Source organism: Bos indicus x Bos taurus, chromosome 22 (assembly GCF_003369695.1).
Source record: "Bos indicus x Bos taurus breed Angus x Brahman F1 hybrid chromosome 22, Bos_hybrid_MaternalHap_v2.0, whole genome shotgun sequence".
Classification (NCBI taxonomy): Eukaryota; Metazoa; Chordata; class Mammalia; order Artiodactyla; family Bovidae; genus Bos; species Bos indicus x Bos taurus.
Genome location: NC_040097.1, coordinates 7,493,380 through 7,509,002, shown reverse-complemented (window position 1 = coordinate 7,509,002; position 15,623 = coordinate 7,493,380).

The window sequence follows — 15,623 nt, the reverse complement described above, 5'->3', positions numbered from 1 at the left end:
ATGGTTAGAGGCCAGAGTAAGAACAAATGAAAAAATGCTGGCAGCAGGGCAGGAGGGAGGATGAACTGAGCAGAGTGGGAGGGAATCTTGTGCTAGAATTTGACAGAAAAGTGGAAAGACCTCGGGCAGACCTCACGTCCCGCTTTTGAAAACTGGCTTTGGTCTTGCTTCTGAGATTTCAGGTCTATCTTGTACCTGAAGGGGAGGGCTCTTCCCTGGGCCTGCCAGCCTCTTTTCATCCCCCTAAAACAAAAGTCCTCTCTGCAATGTTCTAGTTAGACTCTCCCCATCCTTCCCCCCTACTCAGAGATGGGGTACTGCCTGTGCCCACTCCAGCAGAAGCCTGGGGCCTCACTTTTGGCTCATGCCTTTAGCAGCTGGCCTCATCCGATCCTGTGTCTCTTCTCTGCTTTGAATAGATCTTCCTCAATCCTATAATCTGCCAAAATCACCAGAAGAAGTTGCTGCTAATTCCTTGATCCTGTAGGTGTTTTTTTGTCTGTGTTCTGTGTCCCCTTGAGCTGACACTGCCTGGCCTGCAGCACACACCTCCTACATACACCCCTAGGGAAAGCAGTTCTACATGCCTACCCCACCGTGGGCAGAGGTGACCACCTAGGGACCCAGGAGTGGATATCCTCCCATGCACTCCTAGTGGGTTATGACATGGCCTGATGCAGAGGGAACTGACGAACCAAGGCAATAGCATTAACTAAGCTATTCAGAATCACTTACTACAGACTTTGATGTGAGATTGCAACACGGAAAGAGGCAGAGCTGCGGCTGCTGTGGGAGCAGACTAAGGGCCCTGTTTCTGACATCGCCGCTCCTTGTGCCCTTGGGCCTGCATTTCTGGCTATGCACCCTGATGGTTTTCAATCTTGCTTGCCATCTAAGAACCCCCTCAGATTTTTTGGCAAGCGTAGTTGACATCCCTTTCTGTTCATCCATCGACATCTTGTGACATTTAACTAATGCCATGCAAAGTCCTTATTTTGATGTCTGCCCTGCCATATTGTATGTCCTTTCCCAGAGCTCCTGGGGAAGCAGTACTAAACTATTCTGTGTGTGAAGGTGGCCACTGATTGGGTGAAGGGTGGGCACTGACTAAGAGAGCCCAGCTATAGGCTTTCTGGTTAGGGTGGCCAGCTTCAAGGCAATAGCAATTTCCTAAATGTAACAATATCTTAGCTGCCATGAGAAAAACCCACTAACATGCCTAAAACAAGTACATGCTTCCTTTTTCTCTCACATAGGAGTCTGAGGTCACACGGAAGCTCTATTCTGTAAAGGTGTCAGGGCCCAGGCTCTTTCCGTCTTGTTGCTCTGTGCACTGAGGTGGCGTCCTCGTCGGTGCTGCCTGAGAGGGCTCAAAGCATGTCTGCGGCCCAACTAGTAGGGGAGGAATAGGAACCCCAGAGGACAAGCCCCTGTCCCTTTAAGACAACCTGGAATTCCCGCAGATCACTTTCACTTGCATCACATTGGCCAATGCAAGACTCAGATGTAAGGAAAGCTGGCAGATGTTAGCCCTATTCTAGGCAGCCACGCTGAACTAAAAATCCAGGGATGTGTGGTTTTGAGAGAGAATGAATAGTAGAGGACATCTCCATTCTCTACGGGTCAGATGGAGAAAGACAGATGACTGTCTCCCTCAGAGTAGGAGGTGGAGGGTGGCACACAGAAGGAGCCACAGCCGGGAGGCCTAGCAGAGAAGCTGGGGGCGTGGGCAGGCCCCACGCCCCTTGTGCCACCAGACACTGCTCCCGGCCCTGCGCTTGCAGGCAGTGTCCTCCCAGGAAATCTCCTTCCTTTAAAGGGCCTAAGGTACTCAGACGTCTTTGCTTCACATCCAGGATGTTCAGTCCTCTCATCAATGAGGTCTGAGCAGTATTTTAATCGTGCTTCCATTCTCCAGGTGAGAAAACTGAACCTTCAGTGCTTCATCGTCTGTCCTCAGGTCCCCCAGCCCTAGTCAATCAAACAAGAAAAGAGGCATCAGAATCTGTTGCTTTCAGCCTCTTGATCAGTGAGACAGAAACAAACCACTGATGCACGATGCTATCTGGCTTCCTCTGTGTGGAAAGACAGATAGAGATCTTGAGGGTCTTGTTTGCTGAGACCACAGGCTCAGTGTGAGTCAGCCATATAATATAACAACAGCAGAGACGTGAGACTGACATGTTTAAATGGGCACTGGACATCCAGGCCCTTGCTGAGGTCGCACGTGTATGAAGCACCCCTTGGAGGTCACAGTTTAGTTAACCACAGTGCACAGAGGGGCTGGGAAATGTAGGAGAGGAGAGTGGGGCCAGGACATAACCAGCATGGAGGGGTTAGGATTAGCTTTCGGTCTTGGGGGAGGAAGTCCTTCCCAGACCAGCAAAAGAGGTTCTCAAAGGGGATGGCCAGGGTGATAACTTGCCCGGGGATATAACTTTTGAAAATAAGAATCTGAAATCACTTAACAGGCCTTAACTGATGTATAATATGCATGAGCCATTTGTGGGCAAGCTCAATTCAGTTCAGTCGCTCAGTCATGTCTGACTCTTTGCGACCCCATGAACTGCAGCACACGAGGCCTCCCTGTCCATCACCAACTCCCAGAGCTTGCTCAAACTCATGTCCATTGAGTCAGTGATGCCATCCAACCATCTCATCCTCTGTCGTCCCCTCTCCTCCTGCCTTCAATCTTTCCCAGAATCAGGGTCTTTTCTAAGGAGTCACCTCTTCTCATCAGGTGGCCAAAGTATTAGAGTTTCAGCCTCAGTCCTTCCAATGAACACCCAGGACTAATCTCCTTTAGGATGGACTGGTTGGATCTCCTTGAGGTCCAAGGGACTCTCAAGAGTCTTCTCCAACACCACAGTTCAAAAGCATCAATTCTTCGGTGCTCAGCTTTCTTTATAGTCCACCTCTCACATCCATACATGACTACTGGAAAAACCATAGCTTTCACTAGATGGACTTTTGTCGGCAAAGTGATGTCTCTGCTTTTTGTAAAGTAATTAGCCTCAAATTAAAATAAATAAATTTATATTAAAACAGAAACAAAACATGCTGTATAGGTTGGTCATGGCTTTTCTTCCAAGAGAACCCCATGAACAGTATGAAAAGGGCAAGCTCAGAGGGGCAGAAATCCTGCTAACCCCAAGAATGGGCATCTGCCAGACACACTGGCCATAAGCCAACTGTACTGCAATAATGAGGGTCTCCATTCTGGCCTAGATGGTTCTCAAGTTAGGATCGGGCAGCATCAGGAGGACAGAGTGGGTGACTGTGGTCCTTAGCGGCAAGCACCAGAGGTACAGGTGGTCCTGTAGAGCAATTACTGACCACTGATGGATAGGTTAATCAGAAACCTAATTCAAACCTGCTTGAGCCAAAAAAGGTCACTGTGGGCTGTGCAAGCAAACCACACAGAGTGTACACTTGGGTAGAGCTCACCAAGTACAACTGGATTTAGAGAGTCAACTACTGTCAGGACTTCTCTCTCCACCTACATCTTAGCTGACCCAGGCTGCTGTAACAAAACACCGTAGACTGGGTGCTTTAAAGAGCAGGCATCTATTTCCCGTAGCTCTGGAGGCTGGTGCATCCAAGGCCAGGGCACTGGCATGTCTGGTTCCCGCTTCGTGGCTAGCAGACGGCCACCATCTCACTGTCTCCTCACACGATCTCTTCTTTTGTGTGAGCGCAAGTGGGGAGAGACAGTATGAACCCTGGTGTCTCTTCCTCTTGCAAAAAGTGCATTAATCCCATTATGGTGGGCCCATAATTATGGGGGGCTCTTTCACAGTGAGACTGGAGAATGAGCAGGCTTCTATGAGGGAGCAAGACCCCAGAAATGAGGCAAAGATCTGGTCCCAGAAGTGGAGGAGGCCTGCAGCCAGAGGACACAGGGGCCTCCATGGGTGTGAGCCCCGGGATCTAGGCTCTAGCCTCCTTAGAGATGTGCTAGAAGGGAGCCGAAGGTGATGTCGGCTGTGGAAAGAAGGAGGCTGCGGAGGCGGAGAACTTGGCCAAGCCTCACAGCTGTTAATCCATCCCAGCAACACCCCCAGAACCACTACAAGGAAATGCAACAAGATTAGAACTTGTGGTGCCTCTCTCTCCATCAGCAACTTTGAATCATCACCCCTTCTTTTCACTGATCAGCACTTTCAAGGTAATTGCAAGGACTCTAGAGGAAATTTTTCATCTTTGTAGCTGCTGGCATGAAAACTCTTGAAGGAGAAAGGTCTTTGAAAAGTCCACTTTTCAAGGGTATAAAGGGACCTTCCAGCCTGGCCTTGGAGCTGCTTTCCAGTTTTCTGCAGAAGGAAGGAGATTCTTATGGAGCATGAAAGAGGAAGGAGAAGAGGAACTGGGTGCTGGGGCAGGAGGCCCGGGGAGAAGAGAGAGGCCACCACACCCCAGAGGAAGTTCAAGGGGCTTGTTGGGCACATACGTGTGAGATTAACTTTGCCTAGTGCACTCTGCCCAGCTGAATTTTTTTTTTTTTTTAACTTTGGTGTGCGTCCTGCAGAATCCTTGTTCCCTGACCCAGGGATCAAACGTGCACTGCTGCAGTGAACATGTAGAGTCTCAACCAATGGACCACCACGAAAGTCCCTCAGCTGAAATATTTAGTCAGTTCTCCGCTGCTCATTAATGCAGCTCCTATCCCTGGGGTTAGAACTGACCAAAATCAATTTCACCATGTATAATCGTACAGGTCCTTTTGGTTAATAACAGCAGCCACCAAGAGTTAAGGGAGTTGAAAATCACCTACTCCCTGTAACCTCACTCCATAAGGTTACCGTAAGAGCAAGTTTCAGAATGAATTAGGCCCTGAAGACACACATTTGTGAGCAAGGAGGTAGTACTTTCAAGAGCAATCATTTGGGACCACAAAGAGGTGGTGAGGATGAAAATGAAGACTTTAGGCAAAGATGAACAAAACTTAGGGGGAACTACTATAAATGGGTTTTCTGCATGTTTATTTATACACCTGTTACCTCATTCAAAAACTCACTAGACGCAGTGACGACTTGTTTGGCTTTAAAAATCCCTATGTGACCTTATTCTCTGATCAGCAGGGAAGAAATACAATAAAACATGAATGGCATACAAATGCGCCCTGTGCACTGAAAAGCATGAACAATTTTTGTTCTCCATAGGTGTCAACATTGCAGATGAAAATCTAGGATGTTGTAGCTCTCAAACCAAGCATTCCCCCCCTGCTGCCAAGGAGGGTCTATACGGAGATTCCATCCTGAAGACACAATGGGAATTTTGGGAGGAGTCGGTTTCACCTGTCCAGCGCAGGTGCAGGGAGGAAGTCCAGTCCAGCAGGTGGGGCCGGGTGTCTGGAATCTGGTACAAAACCGTGCAAAAAGCAGACCGAAACGAAGAGAGCGTCTGACACTGGGGTCCAGCCAGCCAGGCACCAAGAGGGGTGGAACTCAGGAAACAACAAAGAGAAGCCCGAGAGCAGTGGTCTTCCCAAATCCAGGAAGGCGGGCAGCAGGTAGGAGGGCACCTGGGACAGCAGTAGCTTATAAGGCTGCAGTCACCGGAGTGAAATTTTGAAAGAGCCCTGAGCAGAAACTGAGAAAGACAGGAGTAATGAGAGGTTCTGGAGGGACTGTGCCACTGTGAGGTAGAGACTGCGTGCAGAGAGTGAGAGAAAAACCCCAGTTACTGAAGGCAGGTACAAGTGGGGGCACCTGGTCACACCTGAGGAGGAGGCCCGAGCGGTCAGTGAGCTCTCCTTAAATGCCACTTCTTAATGTTAGAATTAATCTCAGAAACAGAAAGAATATTTTAAATAGGATACATTCAGCTAGAAGTAAGCAGAAACTGAACTGAAAGTAGTGACACAATAAGGAGGCTGTTGACTCATGGCAAGGCAGTCGCTCAGAGTCCCTGTGCTGGTGACCTTCTCGACTCTGCCTCGCTCAGGCTGCAAGCGGAAAAATGGCCCCTGTCGTGCTGGCTTGGGGCGTGGGCAGAGCAAACACAGGGCGTATAAGCCATGCAGGCAGGGTGGGTACCTGCACGAAATCATCCTGTTAGAAAGAAGGAATGGGGAGCGATGCCAGCAGCACGTCCCAGAATCCACCAAGGGCAGGAGGTAGCACAGGTGAGCAGCAGACCAGATTATCCATGCTGTGGCATCTCTAACCGGCTGCATGATCTGGGGTGAGCCACCTTGGCTCTTGAGGGCTTCATTTTTTTCATCTTATGTTAAAGTGATGAAACAAGAGAATGTGTAAGATTCTATCCAGCTCTAAATAATCTCTGACTCTGTGAGTTGGGATGCTCATGGCTTACTCAGTATATAAGCCTTCAGGTATGGGACATGATTCTGGTCTTTTGTAGAAGATTCCATTTTCTAGATATGGCCAGAGTAATTCCTCCCACCCCACATGCCCCCCATCTTAGGACTTTGCCACTCCATCATCAGGATATTGAGTCTAATTCTCATTCCCGTGCATCTGTGCCAGCCTGATGAGTTGATTGTATCCATAGTAGCTCATAACTAATAAACTATGGGAGAAGTAACGCTGAGACTTCCCAAAAGGCCATGCAGAATCCACTTGGTTCTCTCCGAACACTAGTTGCAACGGAATCCAGCACCATATAAGAAATTCAACTATTCTGAAAATGCCATGCTAGCGAGGCCAAGAGTAGGTGCTCATGTCGACAACCAGCCGAGCCTCCAGTCCACAGCCCCCGTTGGCTGCCAGCCATGAGTGTGCACCGTCTTGGGCATCCCTCCTGGGCTGACCTTCAAATGATTAAAGCCTCAGCTAACATCATACTGCAACCCCATGAGAAATAATACAAGTAGAGGGCCCAGCTGCCTTTCTAGAATTCCTCACCCAGAAAATCAAGAGCAAAATAAAAACAAGTGTTGCTGGTCTGCACCCCTATGTTTCAGAGAGATTTGTCAGGCAGCAGAGATGACCAGAGTAACCTTATAAAAGAGTGGGCATAAAGGAACAAGGAAGGATTTAGAGTCAGCTTTAAGAGATTGTTTCTGATAGCTGCAAAACACTGAACATATCTCAGTTCCTTTTTTTTTTTTTTGGCTATTTAAGGAAGCAATGGAGAGATTCTTTGGAGACATGATCTGTGGGCATCTTACCAGGAGATAATAGCAATGAACTTTCACCTTAATGCAGCCCTTTGGAGCTTGTAAAAAGCAAACCAGGTCAATTGACTGTCAGAACTAAGGGGTAGGACACAACTCAGCCTTTATTTCGGCCCAGCAGCCCTCCTGGAAGTCCTGAGACTGTGACCCGCCTGCTTTCCTCAGAAAGAACACTTAAGGTTGAGCAAACCCCCCTTCCATGAGCACCATGTGTAATAGGCACACTGCCGGGCACTTTCCTAATTGTCTCCGCACTGTGCCTTCATACGGGGACAGTGAAGAGGCCTAGAGGCCTTGGAGCTACCACATTCCTATGTTGGCGCTCCTGTGCTTGTTATAGGGTTTCCTGTGATGGCCTCAGAGTCCAATCCCCAGCAACCCTTTTTACAGCTGTTTTTAGCTGCTGCTGTTTCAACTCTTACCAGATGCATCCTCTGGTTAATGGTTTTTCTTGCAGTGGGTATGCAAACAAAACTGCACGATGGCTCTGTGAGATGGGCACAACAGATATTACTAATTACTACTAAGGTGGTGGCCAGCCTTCACAATGGTCCCCAGTGGTTTATACCTCTGGGTGTTCACATCCCTGAGCTGGCCTGACTTGTGTAACAGATGAGATAGTGCAGAAATGACAGTGCTTGACTTCAGAGGCTTGGTCATAAAAGATACTGTGGCTTCTGCCTTGCTCCCTTAGACTGCTCACTGTGGGGGAAGCCAGCTACCATGCCAGGAGGATACTCAAGCATCTCCACGGAGGACTCGTGTGTCCAGGAACCAGGGCCTCCATCCAGCAGCCATGTGAACAAAGCTGTCTTGGAAAGCAGATCCTCCAGCCCCAGTCAAGCCTTCAGATGACTGCAACCCCAAAGGACATCTTGACCTCTTTCCACCAAACACTACGAGCCAAAACCACCTCAGTTGGTGAGTTGCTCACAGATATTCAAACCACAGATACTGTGTGAGATAATACTTACTGTGTAACCCACTAGGTTCTGAAGAAATTTTTAAGAGTGGCAGATAATTAATATACCCATTACACAAGTGAGAAACTGAGCCTCAGACACACAGAGTGACTTGCCCACAATTGCACAACTTAGAGCTATGGGAGAACTGGGAAGAGAGCCCTCATCTTGTGACTGCTGATCCACAGCACACGGGTTCTCTTACAGCCCCATGATTCAGCAGTTTTCCAATCTGCGTTCGGAAGAGGCAGACAGGAGGCTGCAGGCACAGTGCAGCAACTCCCCAGGCAACCTCGGCCACACCCAGGGAGGGAGGGGGGCTGAGACCCTCTGCTCCCACGCATGTGCAGCCCTCCTGAGCAGGAGGCACCAGAAACAGGGACTTCTTCCCACCAAGGCAGACCCATACCCGTGCAGGCTCACACATGTGTTCTGGCCTCAAGCCCTGCTACAAAGCAAACTGCAGCTGACCCACGGTGCTGCTGGTCCTGCAGGGCTGCGGTGGGAAAGGTCTGTGGCCTCAGGGCTTGCACGTAAGATCCTGCCTGCGACACAGGGTCTGACCTTGCCTCCCAGCTTCCTCCCTGCTGATTCATGCATCCACTTCAGAGAAGTCACCCCACTGAGGGGTATTTTCAGTTCCATGTGACTCACCAGCCATGTGACCACCAGTCCCCCCTCTGCAAGCAGCGCCCATGGGCGACGTGAGCCCTCTGTACTGACAGAGTGTGGTGGACACGAGGTCAGCAAGTGACAAGTCTAGCTGGTTCTGTTTTCTTATCCTTCCAGCTGGGGTGGACTTATTCCAGCAAGAGCTATGATGGTCCCCTGGGAGGCGGGCGGGACTGCAAGTGGGTAAGTCTGGAGGGTAATTGAAGATAAAAGGGCAAGAAGGATTATGTAGTCCCTGCTAGTCTCCAGGGTTCCTAGCGAGGCTGTCAGCCAGGAACAATGAGATAGAGCCCTAGGCAGGGCTGGGCTTCCCAGCAGAGACATGCTCATGGTGGGCCAAGGATGCAACAGAGACTAGCCCCTGGCTGTGCAGGAGACCTACCTGTGGAAAGTGAGGGAGAGACCTGAGGTGGTGAAATTCCTTGATAAGGGGCCCTAAAGGCCCAGCAGAGAGTCTTGTGCCTAAGTCCTCCTGTGGCGTTCAAAGACCTCCACAATAGGAGAGGTTTTTTAAGAATAGGGTATAAGACACCTGCATTCTAATCTAAACCCAGGATCATATTACCTGGATCACTTTGGTAAAGCTGTTGGCCCATGTGGGCCTCAGTTTCTTCATGAGCGGAGTCAAGTGAATGATTTTCTGAGTTCCTTGGAGCCCGAGGATTCTGCAGACCTCCCTTAGAGTTTGCCATTGGGAGGGAGCCTCTCAACCTATATTGTCCCACAGAAATAGTAAGTAAGCCACACATGCAATTAAAATTTTCTAGTACACATATTTTAAAAATTCTAAGAATAGGTAGAATTAATTTTAAGAGTATCTTTTATTTAATCTATCTAGAATGTTGCCATTTCAACATGTGGTCGATTTATTACATTTACTAACAAAATATTTTGCATTCTCTTTTTTTGTACTATATCTTAAATATCTGGCTTGAAATTTTGTACTTAAGCACATTTCAATAGGGACCAGCTGCACGTCCCCTGCTCAGTAGCCCGAGTTGTGAAGAGGGAGGAGACCTCCCCCTGGTGGACAAAACAGGAAAGTACATGGGAGACAGGTACTTTGGACTGTGAACTCTCACGTCCATTTCCTTGATTCAGTAATCATGCGTAATGTCAGCAGTAACCATATAGTGAGGGCATTTGGAGAGAGCACGTACAAATCAGAGAAGCAGGCTAAGGCCAGACTCCTGATGAAACTGTGAGTGAGAACTGATGGCAGCCTCCCTTGCTTCTGCGAAGAGAGTTGAGTGTGGACTGTTGTTTCAAGGAGTGTTACTCTGAAGGGGAGGGACACGCAAGGGATGGGGCACAGAATAGGAGGGTGTTTTAAGTGGGGGGAAAGGTATTTGGACAACAGTACAGGCCGAAGATTAATTGTCATGATCAGAGCAAAGGACCCAGAGGCGTTCCAGAGGCAGACCTGCAGAGCTGGTTAGCAATACCGCCCTTGCGGCCAGCTTCACTGGCTCCTGACTGTGACTTCCGTCTAGTTACTGACCTTCCTGTGCCTCTGTTCTCACATCAGTACAGTGGCACCTGTCTCTTGTGTCTGCAGCATGGTGCGTTGTGTTTGCTATGAGGATTGATTCATTTTTTTTTCCCAAAATAACATATTCAGATGCTAATAGCAGACATAAGAAAGTAGCTATAGTGACTAGAGGGATTCCTTCAGAGGGGCGACATTTTCTGTGAGTGCTCATACACCAGTCCACCTCTTCCTCGGTGAGTTGAAGTTCAGATGCTGTTAGATGGCAAGTCTGAGTATTCTCCGCTCAGGAGTGACAGTATCATTTCAGCAGGGGGCAGTGGCCAACAACATATTTCTCTAGCATCTTTAAACTGAAACCACCAAGACCAGCTTCCTGACCTAGCAGGGGCATTTTGAACCAAGGAGGGCCTGCCTCTTTTTATTCGTCCTTCCCAGGGAAATATGGAACTTATCAGGAGTCACAATTCTATTTTTTAACTGTGATGCTGATGAATTCAATGATCTCCTTTTTTTTTTTTTTCAAAATAATGGTTACCATCTGTTGAGGCACTAAGTGGCAATCGATGACTAGTATCCTGTCTAATCCTTTCAGGTCTGCAAGGTGAGATTAATTTACAAAAATCACATTATGCCATAAACAGCATTCAGAATATTTTTTTTTCAACATGATGTTTTTAAGCTACAACTGTGGAGCTATAATAATTATTAATATTATTATTACTATTTTTGATTGCTGCTTTGTCTTACTGTGTGTGCATGTACCAACATTTTATGTATCCCATTTCCTAGTGACAGACACCTATGTTGTCCCCAGTCTTTGCCATCACAAACAGTGTTGCCGTGAGCATCTTCCCACCTGTCTCCTTAGGTCTGTGCAGAGTTTCTCTGGATGAGGAACCCAAGAGTGGAACAGCTAGAACAGAGGCTATTTGCAGCCTTACTGTCTCCAGGTTGTCCCTCCAAATGCTATACCAGTTTACTCTCTCACCAGCTTTGCCTCCAGGGTTCTCCCTTTCCTCTTTCTCATTAGTCCTTGATATTATGACTTTCTAATTTTGGCCAAATACATGGGCAAAAAATGATGTCTGGCAGCTTTAGTTTACATATGCCTGATTGTTGCTGAAGCTTATATTCCTTGAGCCATTCCAGACTTGGATTCAAAGGGCAGCTTCTGTCCAGTAACAGGTAATGTTTTCTGATAGACGTGCGGCTCTTCACCAGGTGACCTGGTGTATTTTGGTGTAGCTACTGCTCCCACCAGCCTGGGAAGTATTCACAGCACAGGAGACTCAGAGAGCTTACTGACTGACCCTTGAATTGTCCAGACAGTTATTACTGCAACTGGGATGAGAATCAAGGTGTGCTGACCCCTCACCAAGGCTCTTCCTACTCTACTGTGTTATACCCGGAGCCAATCAATAAGAGATGGCCTATCCCCCAAAGCACAGGGTTCATATGTTTGTGAGAGAGCTGGGGGTTTTGTTTTTCTTTTGTTTCTTAAATCAGCTTCACTGAGGTATCATTTACATGCAATAAAATGCTAAATGGGTGTTAAGTGGGTGTCTCCACTAGTACACACCAGTAGACAACCACCACCAACGGAGATATGAAACGTTCCTGACACTCCCAGAACCTTCCCAGATAATCACCCACCCTGCTGCTGCTGCTAAGTCGCTTCAGTCGTGTCCGACTCTGTGCGACCCCATAGACGGCAGCCCCCCAGGCTCCCCCGTCCCTGGGACTCTCCAGGCAAGAACACTGGAGTGGGTTGCCATTTCCTTCTCCCATGCAAGAAAGTGAAAAGTGAAAGTGAAGTCGCTCAGTCGTGTCCAACTCTCACCTACCCTGGCAACTACTTATTTGCTTTTGGTTGTAAATTAAATCTGTTCTTACCCAGATTTTCCAAAGTTTTGTTCAGAATGTGTACTCTTTTGTGTCATTCAGCATAACGTTTGTGAGGGTCAACAATACTGTTGCAAGGACTACTAGTTTGTTCGTTTTTATTGCTGACTAGCATTTAACTGAATGTCTGTACCACAATTTATTGGTCCCTTCACTAGTCAATGGGAAGCGGGTCCCTTCACCAGCTTGGGGGTATAATGAATAAAGCTGCTGCTAAGACTTTAAATCCAAGTCTTTATGTAGAGAACAGAGTTAGGACCAGGTGGAGGAACCTAAGATGAAAAATTTAAGGAGACACTCACTCTCAGGTTTAGGAAGTGCAATGTGTGTGTGCCGTTCCATTTTATCACATACGTGGATTCCTCTAGTCACCACCTTCATCAAGATACAGAACAATTCTATCATCACAAAGATTTCCCACCCCCCCACCCTTACCCTTTCTAGTAACAACTGCCCCCAGCCTTCCTAACCCTGGCAACTACTGATCTGCTTTCCATCTCCGTGATTTTATCACTTCAGGAATGTCACCCAAATAGACTTGCTCAGTGTGTGACCTTTTGAGATTGCTTTTTTTTTTTTTTTTAACAAATCATAAACCCCCTGAAGTCTATGCATAGCTTGCTCCTTTTTCTTACTGAGTAGTATCGCATGGTATGGAATTTAGCCATTTGCCCATTATGGGACCTCTTGATTGTTTCCAGTTTGGGGCTATTAAGAATTTGTTTTTGTTGTTAAGTTGCTCAGTCATGTCCGACTCTGAGACACCATGGACTGCAGTATGCCAGGCTTCCCAGGTGTGTGCTCGATTTTTTAACAGTCACACCCTTTTCCAGAATGGCTATGCCAGTTCCCATTTCCTACAGCAATGGATTGTTGTTTAGTTGCTCAGTCGTGCCCAACTCTGTGACCCCCTGGACTGTAGCCCACCAGGCTCCTCTGCCCATGGAATTTTCCAGACAAGAATACTGGAGTGGGTTGCCATTTCCTTCTCCAGGGAATCTTTCTGACCCAGGGATCAAACCCGAGTCTCCTGCATTGGCAAGCAATGTGCTTGTCATATATGGGGTTCACAAACACTTTCTCTCAGTCTGTAATGTATCTCACCAGTATCATTTGCAGGCAGAGGTTTTTCATTTTCATGAAGTCTAGTTCTGTCTTTTATGTATGCTTTTGGTGTTCTAAGAATTTGTCAACAAGCTTTCAGTTCAGTTCAGTCACTCAGTCGTGTCCGACTCTTTGCAACCCCATGGACTGCAGCATGCTAGGCTTCAATGTCCATCACCAACTCCCAGAGCTTGCTCAGACTCATATCCATTGAGTTGGTGATGCCATCCAACCATCTAGTCCTCTGTTGTCTCCTTCTGCTCCTGCCTCAATCTTTCCCGGCAACAGGGTCTTTGCCAGTGAGTCAATTCTTCGAATCACATGGCCAAAGTATTGGAATTTCAGCTTCAGCATCAGTCCTTCCAATAAATATTCAGGACTGATCTCCTTTAGGATGGACTGGTTGGATCTCCTTGCAGTCCAAGGGTCTCTCAAGAGTCCTCTCCAACATCACACTTCAAAAGCATCATTTCTTTCATGCTCAGCTTTCTTTAGAGTCCAGCTCTCACATCCACACATACGACTGGAAAAACTAAAGCTTTGACTAGACAAACCTTTGTTGGCAAAGTAATGTCTCTGCTTTTTAATTTGCTATCTAGGTTGGTCATAACTTTTCTTCCAAAGAGCAAGCTTCTTTTAATTTCATGGCTGCAATCACCATCTGCAGTGATTTTGGAGCCCAAGAAAACAAAGTCTGACACTGTTTCCACTGTTTCCCCATCTGTTTGCCATGAAGTGATGGGACCAGATGCCATGATCTTAGTTTTTTGAATATTGAGTTTTAGGCCAGCTTTTTCCCTATCTTCTTTTACTTTCATCAAGAGGCTCTTTAGTTCTTCGCTTTCTGCCATAAGGGTGGTGTCATCTGCATATCTGAAGTTATTGATATTTCTCCCGGCAATCTTGATTCCAGCTTCTGCTTCATCCATCCCGGCATTTCGCGTGATGTATACTGCATAGAAGTTAAATAAGCAGGGTGACAATATATAGCCTTGACATGCTCCTTTCTCTATTTGGAACCAGTCTGTTGTTCCATGTCCAGTTCTAACTGTTGCTTCCTGACCTGCATACAGATTTCTCAAGAGGCAGGTCAGGTGGTCTGGTATTCCCATCTCTTTCAGAATTTTCCACAGTTTGTTGTGATCCACCTAGTCAAAGGATTTGGCATAGTCAATAAAGCAGAAGTAGATGTTTTTCTGGAACTCTCTTGCTTTTTCTATGATCCAACGGATGCTGGCAATTTGATCTCTGGTTCCTCTGCCCTTTTAAGTCCAGCTTGAACATCTGGAAGTTCACGATTCAGGTACTGTTGAAGCCTGGCTTGGAGAATTTTGAGCATTACTTTACTAGCGTGTGAGATGAGTGCAATTGTGCGGTAGTTTGAGCATTCTTTGGCATTGCCTTTCTTTGGGACTGGAATGAAAACTGACCTTTTCCAGTCCTGTGACCTGGAGGCCTCAAATTTGAGTTTTGCAAATTTGCTGGCATATTGAGTACAGCACTTTCACAGCATCATCTTTTAGGATTTGAAATCTTTCAACTGGAATTCCATCACCTTTACTAGCTTTGTTCGTAGTGATGCTTCCTAAGGCCCACTTGACTTTGCATTCCAGGATATCTGGCTCTAGGTGAGTGATCACACCACAGTGGTTATCTGGGTCATGAAGATCTTTTTTGTATAGTTTTTCTGTGTATTCTTGCCACCTCTTCTTAATACTTTTTCCTTCTGTTAGGTCCATACCATTTCTGTCCTTTATTGTGCCCATCTCTGCATGAAATATTCCCTTGGTATCTCTAATTTTCTTGAGGTGATCTCTGGTTTTATCCATTCTCTTGTTTCCCTCTATTTCTTTGAATTGATCACTAATTCAAAATTTAAATTGAAGTTCTTTTTTTTTTTGACCTATAAATATCCAGTTTCTCTAGCACCATTTGTTGAAAAGTCTGTCCTTCCTCCAGGGAATTAATTTTTTTTCCCAGTGAATTAATTTTGCAGTTGTGTCAAAAATCAGATGGCCTCACTGGTGTGGGGCTATTTCTGGGCTTTCCATTCTCTTCCACTAATCTTCACATCCACCCCTCTACCAATACTACAGTTTAAATTATGACAGCTGCATAATGAGTCCTGAAATAGAGTAGGATGATTACTCCCATTTCTTTCTTTTTTTCAAAATGTTTTAGTTATTTTGGTTCCTTTGCTTATTACATAAATTTTAGAATAAGTCTGACTCTGCCTGCAAAAAATCTTGGAGGATTTTGCTAGAAATTTCATTATAATCATATATCATTTGAGGGAGATTTAACAATTTTACTATGATGAATCTTCCAACCAATGAATGTGTCTTCATTT